Source organism: Podarcis cretensis (genome assembly GCF_951804945.1).
Source record: "Podarcis cretensis genome assembly, chromosome: 2".
NCBI lineage: Eukaryota > Metazoa > Chordata > Lepidosauria > Squamata > Lacertidae > Podarcis > Podarcis cretensis.
Window position 1 is genome coordinate 70,688,183 of NC_137171.1, and position 10,956 is coordinate 70,699,138.

The 10,956-nt window shown below is 46.5% G+C and overlaps 1 long non-coding RNA gene across 1 annotated transcript; it reads left to right on the forward strand.

Annotated features, from left to right (window-relative positions):
- Positions 1-342: 342 nt before the first annotated feature.
- On the forward strand, positions 343-10,956 carry LOC307209370. Its single transcript, XR_013835561.1, has 3 exons — positions 343-372; positions 6,669-7,103; positions 10,036-10,956. It is a non-coding gene; the product is annotated as an uncharacterized lncRNA (long non-coding RNA).

Below are 10,956 nucleotides of genomic sequence, written 5' to 3' on the forward strand. Positions count from 1 at the left end.
CGAATGCCTCGCAAGACGAAAAACCCGCTAGACGAAAGGGTTTTCCGTTTTGGAGGCGCTTCGCAAAACGAATTTCCCTATGGGCTTGCTTCGCAAGATGAAATGTCTTGCGAGTTTTTCCGACTTTCCCCCCCTTTCCCCCCCTTTTTCTAAGCCGCTAAGCCACTTATCCGCTTATCCGCTAAGCTCATAAGCCGCTGAAAGCCGCTAAAAGCTGCTAATAGCGCTGATCCGCTAAGCCGTCAATGGGCTTGCTTTGCAAGACGAAAAAACCGCTAGACGAAGAGAATCGCGGAACGGATTCTTTTCGTCTTGCGAGGCACCACTGTATTGCTCTTGAGTTTTTCCTACAAAGCACATTTGGAGATTCAGGTGACTTTATATTCCCATGTCCACCTTGTGGGGCCAAAAGCAGCTGGGATAAAATTTTGATTAGGAAAATGTAGGGCAGGGGGAGTTAAACACCCATTCTACCAATGTGGGGCTTCAATTAAATTAGCAGCACCCCACAGCTACAATTCAAAAAGCAACAGGGGGCAGTATCCAACGCACTCATTCCTTTAGCAGGAAGATTTGTACTTGTGCAACATAACTACCTACCCACCACTGCCCTGTGCACCCCACCCCAAATTTGCTCTGGAGGGCTGGGGGGGGGGGAATACAGAATATATTAATAAATCTTTGTGCTTGCAGAAGGAGGTACCTAGTGCTGCAATGGCTACAAGACAGGAGCTCCAGTCACAGCATTGGAGTAGCCAAGAGGGGGCAGGGAGGGGCAGCTGCCCCCAATCAATAACAATAAAAAATACATAGCAAACTGAGGCTCTGCCCCCCCTAACAAAAGACCTGCTCCCCCTAACAAAAATCCTCGCTACACCCATGAGTCACAGGTCATTTTAACATGTAACTTTGTTCTCACAACCCTTTGAGGTTGCCTAGGCTGAGGGAGAGCCACTTGCCCAAAGTCTCCAAGTTTGGTATAAAGCTTGAGCAGGGATTCAAAGCACATCCAAACCACAGTGCTCTAGCCACTACATCACATTATATAATTTGTAAAGTATTCCTGGAATAAATTAAGCTGAAGTCACATTGCATTTTGAAGTGTTTTTATCATTTGACAATCTTCCCCTGCTTCAATTAATGTTCATTACAACCACTCACAAGTTATTTTTTCCCCCAATTTTAAATGCCTCTCTCCCACCCTAGCTATTGCAGGAGTTGACACTCCCCGACTTGCCTGCTTTGGATAGTGGCCCACATTGCCCTGTGACTAGACACAGACACAATAACAGCACAGTGTGGCTGGTGATAATGTGAAATTTCCCCCATCCTCTTTCTGCACTCTTCCCATCTCAGTAGGATTTTGTTTGCCACCACCCTCTTCCCTCTAGTCTAGAGAAACCGACAAAGTTAGAGAAAAGGTCTTCTCATTTTGACCATCTGTGACTCTCCCTTTGCCAATGTTGTACCATCCAGGACTACGTCTCCCATCAGCCCCAGCCAGCATTGCCAATAGTTAGGGATGCTGAAAGTTCATAGCACCAGGTTGGCAAAGGCTAATGTAACTTATCAGTGGAACTGGCAAGTTCAAGGGGAAACCTTGTCAATTTAGAGTTCAATCCTATAGATGCAGAACCAAGTTCCCTTGTTTTCCATGGGTATAGGACTGAAGCCATAATATGCCTGTGTCTTTCCTTGAAAAAAGACGGATATGTGAACAACAGTGCTGGTGCACATCAACAACCACTAAGTAGACCTTGCCAATTTCACTGGAGTCCAGCAAGGGCTGATGATGCCACTGATGCTCACAGTCATGCAAAAGGAGGGGGAAGTAGGAAAGAGAGCCATGCCACACATCTATCCTGTCTAGTCATGTTATATGGGATCAATTTCAATCTGTTACCTTCGAGGATGTGGACAGGCTGCTTGGACGAGTGAAACCAACCACCTGTCTTCTTGATCCTTGTCCATCCTGGCTGATAAAAGCAAGCCGGGAAGGGCTGGGTGATGGGCTCCGTGGGGTGGTGAATGCTTCCCTCTGCGAGGGAGCCTTCCCAGACCCGCTGAAAGAAGCGGTCATTAAACCGCTTCTTAAAAAAAATCTTTAGACCCGGCCATAATGGCCAACGATCTCCCAGTCTCAAATCATCTATTCTTTTTTTAAAAAATAATTTTTCTTAACAGACCAATCAAATCAAATCACATAAATTCCGAATTACAGAGCCTAATTTTAAAATTTTTTGGGGGGTACCCATATTTCAAGTTCTGAAAGGGATCCAATCCTCTTGTTGCTGCTGCTTTAAAAGTCCACAAATCTGTCCAAATAATGTTCACAATTCTGTCCAATCCTTTCTTGCTGTTTTCCACATCTCTTCTAGTTGTTTTCATATATTTTTCCTTTCTCTTTGTCTTTGTGGCCTCTGATAGTCTCCATAAGCGGGTTGAAACAAATTTGTATTCCTGTGTAGATTTTTCCGTTCGTCCAAGAGTCATATTTCAGACAGCTACTGTATTTCATCACTTCCATAAAGAAAAACATTCTTGCTGTCTACTCGTTAACTTTTCACAGGTCTGTCCCTCTTTCTCAGTCCTCGAGGAGATTCTACCAGGAATCCAATATGAAAACAAAGCTTCCTCCTCCCGATCATGAATCTTTCGACAGGACCTGTCAAAATGGCGACTCCCTTTTTGTTGCTGTGCCATCAAAAGCCCTTGTTCTTTTTCTCGATCACACAAGCCAAACTTTTGGTAGTAAATCATTTCCACACAGTTTTTAATCATCCTGCTTAGGTCGGTTATGCGACGGTTCTTTTTGGGGAGGGGTTATTGGTTAATCACATAGAAGAAAAGAAAAAAAGTCCCCCCCCATCCAGTCCCGCTCCAGCATACTGAACCTGGTGTATTTTCTTCATGTTGTATTCCGTTAAATCCAACCCGTCACTCTCGTTTCACAGAGGTCACTTCAGTTAGCAGTCTTCACTCCCGTTCTTCACTTGAAATATGTGCATTTGCTTCTTTTCCAATTATATATTTCGAGCTGATGCAGCCAGTGCGCTATCAGAGACAGCGTCCGGGAGAGCCGGACCCCACTCGAGGGCTTTGTGCCTAGTGCCTTCACCCCCTTCTTTCGAATCCGGGGGTGAATTATGGACACAGCAGGCATGGCAGCGTTCCCCATTCCCTTGGGGCAACGAAGGGAGGCTGCATACTCCCATATCAGCCTCTTAATTACCTCGTGTGGGTCGGAGAGATGTTATTGTCGGCCATCTTACAATGCGCCCCCTGGCGTCCCCCTCTCAAATCATCTATTCTTGGGCAAGGTGATTGAGAGGGTGGTTGCTGAACAACTCCAAGCACGCCTGGAGGATGCGGACCATTTGGATCCCTTCCAGTCGGGAATCAGGCCTCGTCATGGGACTGAAACTGCCTTGGTCACACTGGTCGATGATCTCCGGCGAGCTAGGGACAAAGGTGAGAGCTGTTTCCTAGTTCTGCTGGATCTCTCAGCGGCCTTTGACACCATCAACCATAACATCCTTCTGGACCGTCTAGAGGGGCTGGGAGCTGGGGGCACTGTTATACAGTGGTTTCGCTCCTTCCTCCTGGGCCGTGTTCAGAAAGTGGTGGTGGGGGATGAGTGTTCAGACCCTTGGGCCCTCACTTGTGGGGTACCTCAGGGTTCCGTCCTCTCCCCCATGCTTTTTAACATCTATATGAAGCCGCTGGGAGAGATCATCAGGGGGTTTGGACTGGGTGTTCATCAGTATGCAGATGACACCCAGCTCTACCTCTCCTTTAAATCAGAACCAGTGAAGGCGGTGAAGGTCCTGTGTGAGTGCCTGGAGGCGGTTGGAGGTTGGATGGCGGCTAACAGATTGAAGTTGAATCCTGACAAGACAGAAGTACTGTTTTTGGGGGACAGGAGGCGGGCAGGTGTGGAGGATTCCCTGGTCCTGAATGGGGTAACTGTGCCCCTGAAGGACCAGGTGCGCAGCCTGGGAGTCATTTTGGACTCACAGCTGTCCATGGAGGCGCAGGTTAACTCTGTGTCCAGGGCAGCTGTCTACCAGCTCCACCTGGTACGCAGGCTAAGACCCTACCTCCCCGCGGACTGTCTCGCCAGAGTGGTGCATGCTCTGGTTATCTCACGCTTGGACTACTGCAACGCGCTCTACGTGGGGCTACCTTTGAAGGTGACCCGGAAACTGCAATTAATCCAGAATGCAGCAGCTAGACTGGTGACTGGGAGTCGCCGCCGGGACCACATAACACTGGTTCTGAGAGATCTGCACTGGCTCCCAGTATGTTTCCGAGCACGATTCAAAGTGTTGGTGCTGACCTTTAAAGCCCTAAACGGCCTCAGTCCTGTATACCTGAAGGAGCATCTCCACCCCCATCGTTCAGCCCGGACACTGAGATCCAGCGCCGAGGACCTTCTGGCGGTTCCCTCATTGTGAGAAGTGAGGCTACAGGGAACCAGACAGAGGGCCTTCTCGGTAGTGGCACCCGCCCTGTGGAACGCCCTCCCATCAGATGTCAAAGAGATAAAGAATTACCTGACATTCAGAAGACATCTTAAGGCAGCCATGTTCAGGGAAGTTTTTAATATGTAATGCTGTACTGTTTTTAACACTGATTGGGAGCCGCCCAGAGTGGCTGGGGAAACTCAGCCAGATGGGCGGGGTATAAATAATAAATTATTATTATTATTATTAAACGGCCTCGGTCCTGTATACCTGAAGGAGCGTCTCCACCCCCATCATTCAGCCCGGACACTGAGATCCTGCGCCGAGGGCCTTTTGGTGGTTCCCTCATTGCAAGAAGTGAGGTTACAGGGAACCAGACAGAGGGCCTTCTCGGTAGTGGCGCCTGCCCTGTGGAACACCCTCCCTTCAGATGTGAAGAAAATAAGCAGCTATCTTCTCTTTAAAAGACATCTGAAGGCAGCCCTGTTTAGGAAAGTTTTTAATACTTGATGCTGTATTGATTGGGAGCCGCCCGGAGTGGCTGGGGAAACTCAGCCAGATGGGCGGGGTATAAATAATAATAATAATAATAATAATTACAGTGGTACTTCGGGTTACATACGCTTCAGGTTACATATGCTACAGGTTACAGACTTCGCTAACCCAGAAATAGTACCTCGGGTTAAGAACTTTCCTTCAGGATGGGAACAGAAATCGTGCTCCAGCAGCGCGGAGCACCATTAGCTAAAGTGGTGCTTCAGGTTAAGAACGGACCTCTGGAACGAATTAAGTACTTAACCCGAGGTACCACTGTATTGTCAATTTCTTTGGAAAGATGCAGTAAGTTTGAAATGTGATTTGAAACCCACCTTCCTGTATGGCTGTAAATTGATTAAAAAACCTGATACCGGCACATTTAAAAATGTATTTTTGACTTTCATACAGTGTGAGCAAGATTCAAAAGTGCTTTAAACAGCATTTGTGAAATTGCTTTTCGTATTATGGACTTCACTAGGTCTTTGTCCTAAACAAGGGAGCTGTTGCCTGACACACTGTGAGGAAAATGAGCCTTTGTGCGTAGCTTGTGGTGTCGCATGGGTTCTCTACTCTGTGGAGTGCAAATGCAAGATTCTTACACCAGGGACAAAGGTGTGATGGAATAAAAGCATTCTTTCATTGCTCAGACTAAAAGGCTGCTGTATTTGAACTGGAAACATTACTGAGTTGCTGGCAGGTGAGAGAGGATTTGGCCACTAGTTCTCAGCAGGTCTGGGCAAGGTTGGAGAATGCAGTTGCTTATCTCCCCTCACCCATAAACATTCCTTCCTAGTCATTCATCTGTTTGCCAGATAAAGCCCAGCCATTTGAATCACACAGAGAGCAGGAATGGACAAGAATGACAGATGCAGATGATCAGCCCTCCAATTCCATCCTAGATGTCCCACCTGCTGACAAAGCACTAGGAGGTGGGGAAGGTGTTTGTCCTGTTGCTGGGCTGACCCCAGGGAAGGAGAGGCTGATCATTTGCAAGAAATGCAGATAGTATTACTGGGGAATGTGCAAGCCTTTGGGTTTATAAAATCCTTCACTTAAGGTAGCCCAGTAAAAGACAGAAGGCTTCCTACTTTGCCTTCCCCACAATCTCCTTCCCCCTTCCTCTCTGAGGGCTGCTTTGCTTATTGTGATTTTAATTGGTACATGTTTTAGACCTTTGTTGTGTACCTGCTAAAACTGTAGCAATTAAGAGCATACAAAACCCTTGGCAGACTGCCCTGGTATATTTCCTTGGAGTTTAAAAAACTGCTTATGGGCATCAGGTATTACAGCTTTAGATGTAGGTAGCCGTGTTGATCAATGGGTGGGAGGAATACCAAAATCACCGTAGAGGAATAAATTTATGAGGGCTAACTAAAATGTCACAAAAATGTGAGCAAGCTGGAGATGGTGTATAAGTGTACATCTTAAAGCTGCAACATGTGAAGTACCCTTCCCAGACATTCTTCAGTTGTCTTCAACACAATCCTCTGTCCAGCACCATGTTAAGGTTGCAAAATGATAACTGTTCTATGCAACACATTAATTTAATGTGTATGAAAATGTCATACTTTGCATGGAATTTCTAGCTATGTAAGATGGAATCCCTGGTTTAGGAACACTTAACCAATCCAAGTCTCCATTGTTTTTGTTTGATCCAACAACCAGCTCATCATTTCAGGAGGTCTCAGCTACACTTAATTCCCATGGACTTAATTCTCAGCCTTTATTCAAGGTTTCTAATGACACAGGAAAATACAGTGGTACCTTGGGATGCGAACGGGATCTGTTCCGGAGCCCTGTTCACATCCTGAATAGAACATAAGAAGCGACTGCGCGTCTGCGTGTGCGTAGGTCGCGTTTCGCTGCTTCCGCGCATGCGCATGGCGTCATTTTGACCTTCTGTGCATGCGCGAGTGGCGAAACCCAGAAGTAATGCGCTCCGTTACTTTCAAGTTGCCATGGAGCGCAACCCAAAAATACTTATCCTGAAGCATATTTATCCCGAGGTATGACTGTACTGAGAAGGGCAGTATAGATTGTGCAACTCCAAAAAGCCCAGACACAGTTTGATACCCAGAAAGTTGTCACTCTTTCTGCAAGGTGAGACCTGTTTTACTATTATAATCTTTTAGGTACAAGAAGTATGACACTGAGCACAAAGACACGAGCCCAACTAACAACTTGAAGTGGCTAAAATATTTGATGTAGTGTTGGGTAACCTAAGAAAGGTCCCAATATATTATAGGGAGCCATTGCAAAGGACCAAACCATGTGTGTGCATATTTGTTAATCCATGCTCTAGCCAGCAGAGGTGGATTTAGGGGAGTGCAACTGGTTTGCCCTCACTGGGCACTGAGCCGAGAGGACACCACAGGGTTTGCTGCAAAAATGATGAGCAACAGAAGGCAAGAGGTGGGGTGGTGGTGGCAAATTTTGGCCTCACACAGGGCACCGCTTAAATTTTAAAGCCCAAAGTCTGCCACTGTACCCAGTTAGACTACAGTGGTACCTCGGGTTACAGACTCTTCAGGTTACAGACTCCACTAACCCTGAAATAGTACTTCAGGTTAAGAACTTTGCTTCAGGATGAGAACAGAAATCATGCGGTGGCGGCGTGGCGGCAGCGGGAGGCCCCATTAGCTAAAGTGGTACTTCAGGTTAAGAACAGTTTCAGGTTAAGAAGGGGCCTCCAGAACAAATTAAGTTCTTAACCTGAGGTACCACTGTATTAAGCAGGTGTGGAGGGTATCTATTTTTATTATCGCTAAATGGCCTGAGTTGGGATAGTTCTTACTTTCTTGTTCCATTAGGTTTAATTGGATAGGTAAAGGTAAAGGTACCCCTGCCCGTACGGGCCAGTCTTGACAGACTCTGGGGTTGTGCGCCCATCTCACTTAAGAGGCCAGGGGCCAGCGCTGTCCGGAGACACTTCCGGGTCACGTGGCCAGCGTGACATCGCTGCTCTGGCCAGAGCCAGAGCCGCACACGGAAACGCCGTTTACCTTCCCGCTGGTAAGCGGTCCCTATTTATCTACTTGCACCCGGAGGTGCTTTCGAACTGCTAGGTTGGCAGGCGCTGGGACCGAGCAGCGGGAGCGCACCCCGCCGCAGGGATTCGAACCGCCGACCTTTCGATCGGCAAGTCCTAGGCGCTGAGGCTTTAACCCACAGCGCCACCTGCGTCCCCCAATTGGATAGGCTATGACTACTTTTAGATAGATCAGGACCCTTTGATTTCATCAGATTTTTGCATTAGTGAAAACTATTTTGGGGTAGCTCAGCAGACTAAAACCAAAGTGGCAATAAAAATTACACAATGCTAGGGATACCTTTGCCCTTAGACTCCAGTCTGCTGTGCACACAAGTTGTTTCGTTGTAAATCCTGACTCAGCTTAGTGGCCTGGGGTTCTTTGAATCACTTCTGAAATGTTCCTGGTTAGAAAGACTCAGGTTGCAGAGGTCACAAAGGTAGATCTGCTCTGGTTTTGTCCTAATCTTAATTTTATATGTCCAATGCCTTGCTTTCAAGAATGGGCAGAAGAAGGTGATGATAAAAATGAGGTCAGTTTTTAAGTGCAGGGTGAAAATAAGTTTCTCAGGTGGACATTTCAGGGGGATTCTCTGCTAATGGTAACATGTTGTAAGTAACTGAAAGAAGACAGAGGAACCCACTTTATCCCCTTCTCTTCCATGTGGAGGGACCATGGCACAGTGGTACAACATATATAGTATTTTGCTTGCAGGAGGTCCCAGTTTCAGTCTGTGACATCTTCCATTTAGAGGATCCCAGATCTGCAGCTAGTACAGATATCTGCAGGAAGACTTTGGAGGACTGCTGCCTTTCAGAGGAGGCAGTGCTGGTCTAGAAGGGCTGGTGGTTGGATTCAGTATGATGCCCCTTCATACGTTCATACCTGCCTCCTCAGATAAGCCCATGATAATGGAATGAGATGTGAGTTTGTTTTCCCATCCTTTCAAGTTTGCCTGGTCAGTCATTTCTCTGCTAGAGGTGGGGTTGTATAGCAGAGGCTGTCAGCAACATTCTGCATGTGCAGAAATTGCATAGCCGATTTCCGATACCCCAGCTCAGCTCTGCTCCAGATACTGGAAGCTGAACTCATCCTATAAATATGCACGTATTGCAAAAGCTGAATGTGGCCAGACATTGTGTTTCACCTCTGTGACCGAAGGCAGCAGGTACTGTGTTTGAAACATTTGGCTCTTTAATGTCACACAGTTGTTCCATTAAGAGGGTGCCTTTGTTTATGCTCTGCCCTCTTTTGTATGGCAGGATGTGGGTGGGTAGTGAGCCAGGCCCGGAGATATCTCTTAATGACTCAGAACAATGACCCTCTGAGTATAAACTGGTCGGGCCAGTCCATGGCTGGGCTGTTGTGTGAGAGTTCAAAGGCCCAATTACATGTTAAAAGGAAATACAACCTGGCTACAAAACTTGTCTCCATGCCTTCCAGGGATAACGGCCAGAGATTCCAACAGTTTTAAAACACAGCATGGCAGTTTAATTCCTGACTCTGGAGTTCAGGCTGGTTAGTCGGGCTTGGAGAGAAAAATAATGTTATGAAATAACTCTAGCAACAGTAACGAGTTGTTCTTATAAGCTGAGAAATCACAGACTTGGGGATCTACAATAGGGTATTACTCAGAGGGACAGTTGCACACAGTGGCAAGGTTATGTCTACAATGCCGAGATAGGGGTGGGAAATGAAGTGCGGTGGTGTAGTGGTTAAAGTGTTGGACTACAACCTGGGAGACTAGGGTTCAAATCCCCACTCAGCCATGAAGCTCACCGGGTGACCTTGGGCCAATCACTGCTTCTCAGCTTAACCTACCTTACAGGGTTGTTGTAGGGATTAAATGAAGCATAGAAGAACAGTGTACACCACCTTGAGCTTCTTAGAGAAAAAGGTGGGATATAAATGCAATAAATAAATAAGTGACACGCAGCCTAGACTTTGGGTACAGAAGTCTGTAAATGCAGATAAGACAACTCTCTACTTCTGCATCTCTGCAGTGCAAACCCACATGCCAGCCATTGACAGGTAAGAGTGGCACATGCAACAATTTGGATTTAATAGTGAAAATGCCAAAGAGGACCGCATTGTCACTGTGGCCTTCTGATAACAGCATCCTGCCTACAGCAACGAAGTTCCAGAGTGGCTGAACAAAAACTTCTAAGACAGCAAGTAATAGACCCTTCCTTGGGTGTTAAATGTTTGCTCACTGAAATCCAGACACCTGAAGATTTGAGTTCCACAGTCAGAAATGTGGCAGAATTTCAAATATAGTTGATGGAGGCAGCTTGAGGTAATATGGGACACAGGTAAACAAGATGGAAAGTATCCCACATACACTTCTTTACAATGAAGATTTCTTCAAACGATCAGATTTCACTTTCAGTCCCATCATTGCATCAATTACACACTCAATAAATAGAGGAGCAAGGATCGCTGCTCTTACTAAAATTTGCCAGGCAACAGGAGAGACTGAATCCTCCCCATCCCTCCATTGGCTGAGGTGGTTATAATATCCCTGATCTGTTCCTCCAGCTGCTGCCCTCCAGGTGACAGCAGTGGCATCCCAGAGGCCGCATGCTGAGTGAAACTTGCCCCCCACCCCAAGCAAGGTGGAGAGCTTAAAAGCTCTTTCCATACCGGAAAAACCTTGCTTGCATTGAACTTGCAGGATTTAAACAAGCAAGCCTTCAACCTTGTAGTTGTATGGTTGAAATTGCTCAAGTTAAAAGTGTGTAAGATGCAATCCTCCTGTACTACGTAGCATTCATGTAGTGCTATCTCTACAGTTCTTACAACAACCTTCTGAGGAGCCCTAGTATCTTTTTCTAAGGAGCTGCAGATTGAGAGGTTGAGAGACTGGTGTTTTGCACAACACTTTTAAAAGTGTTTGTGGAGGGATTTGACGAGAAGACTTTTGG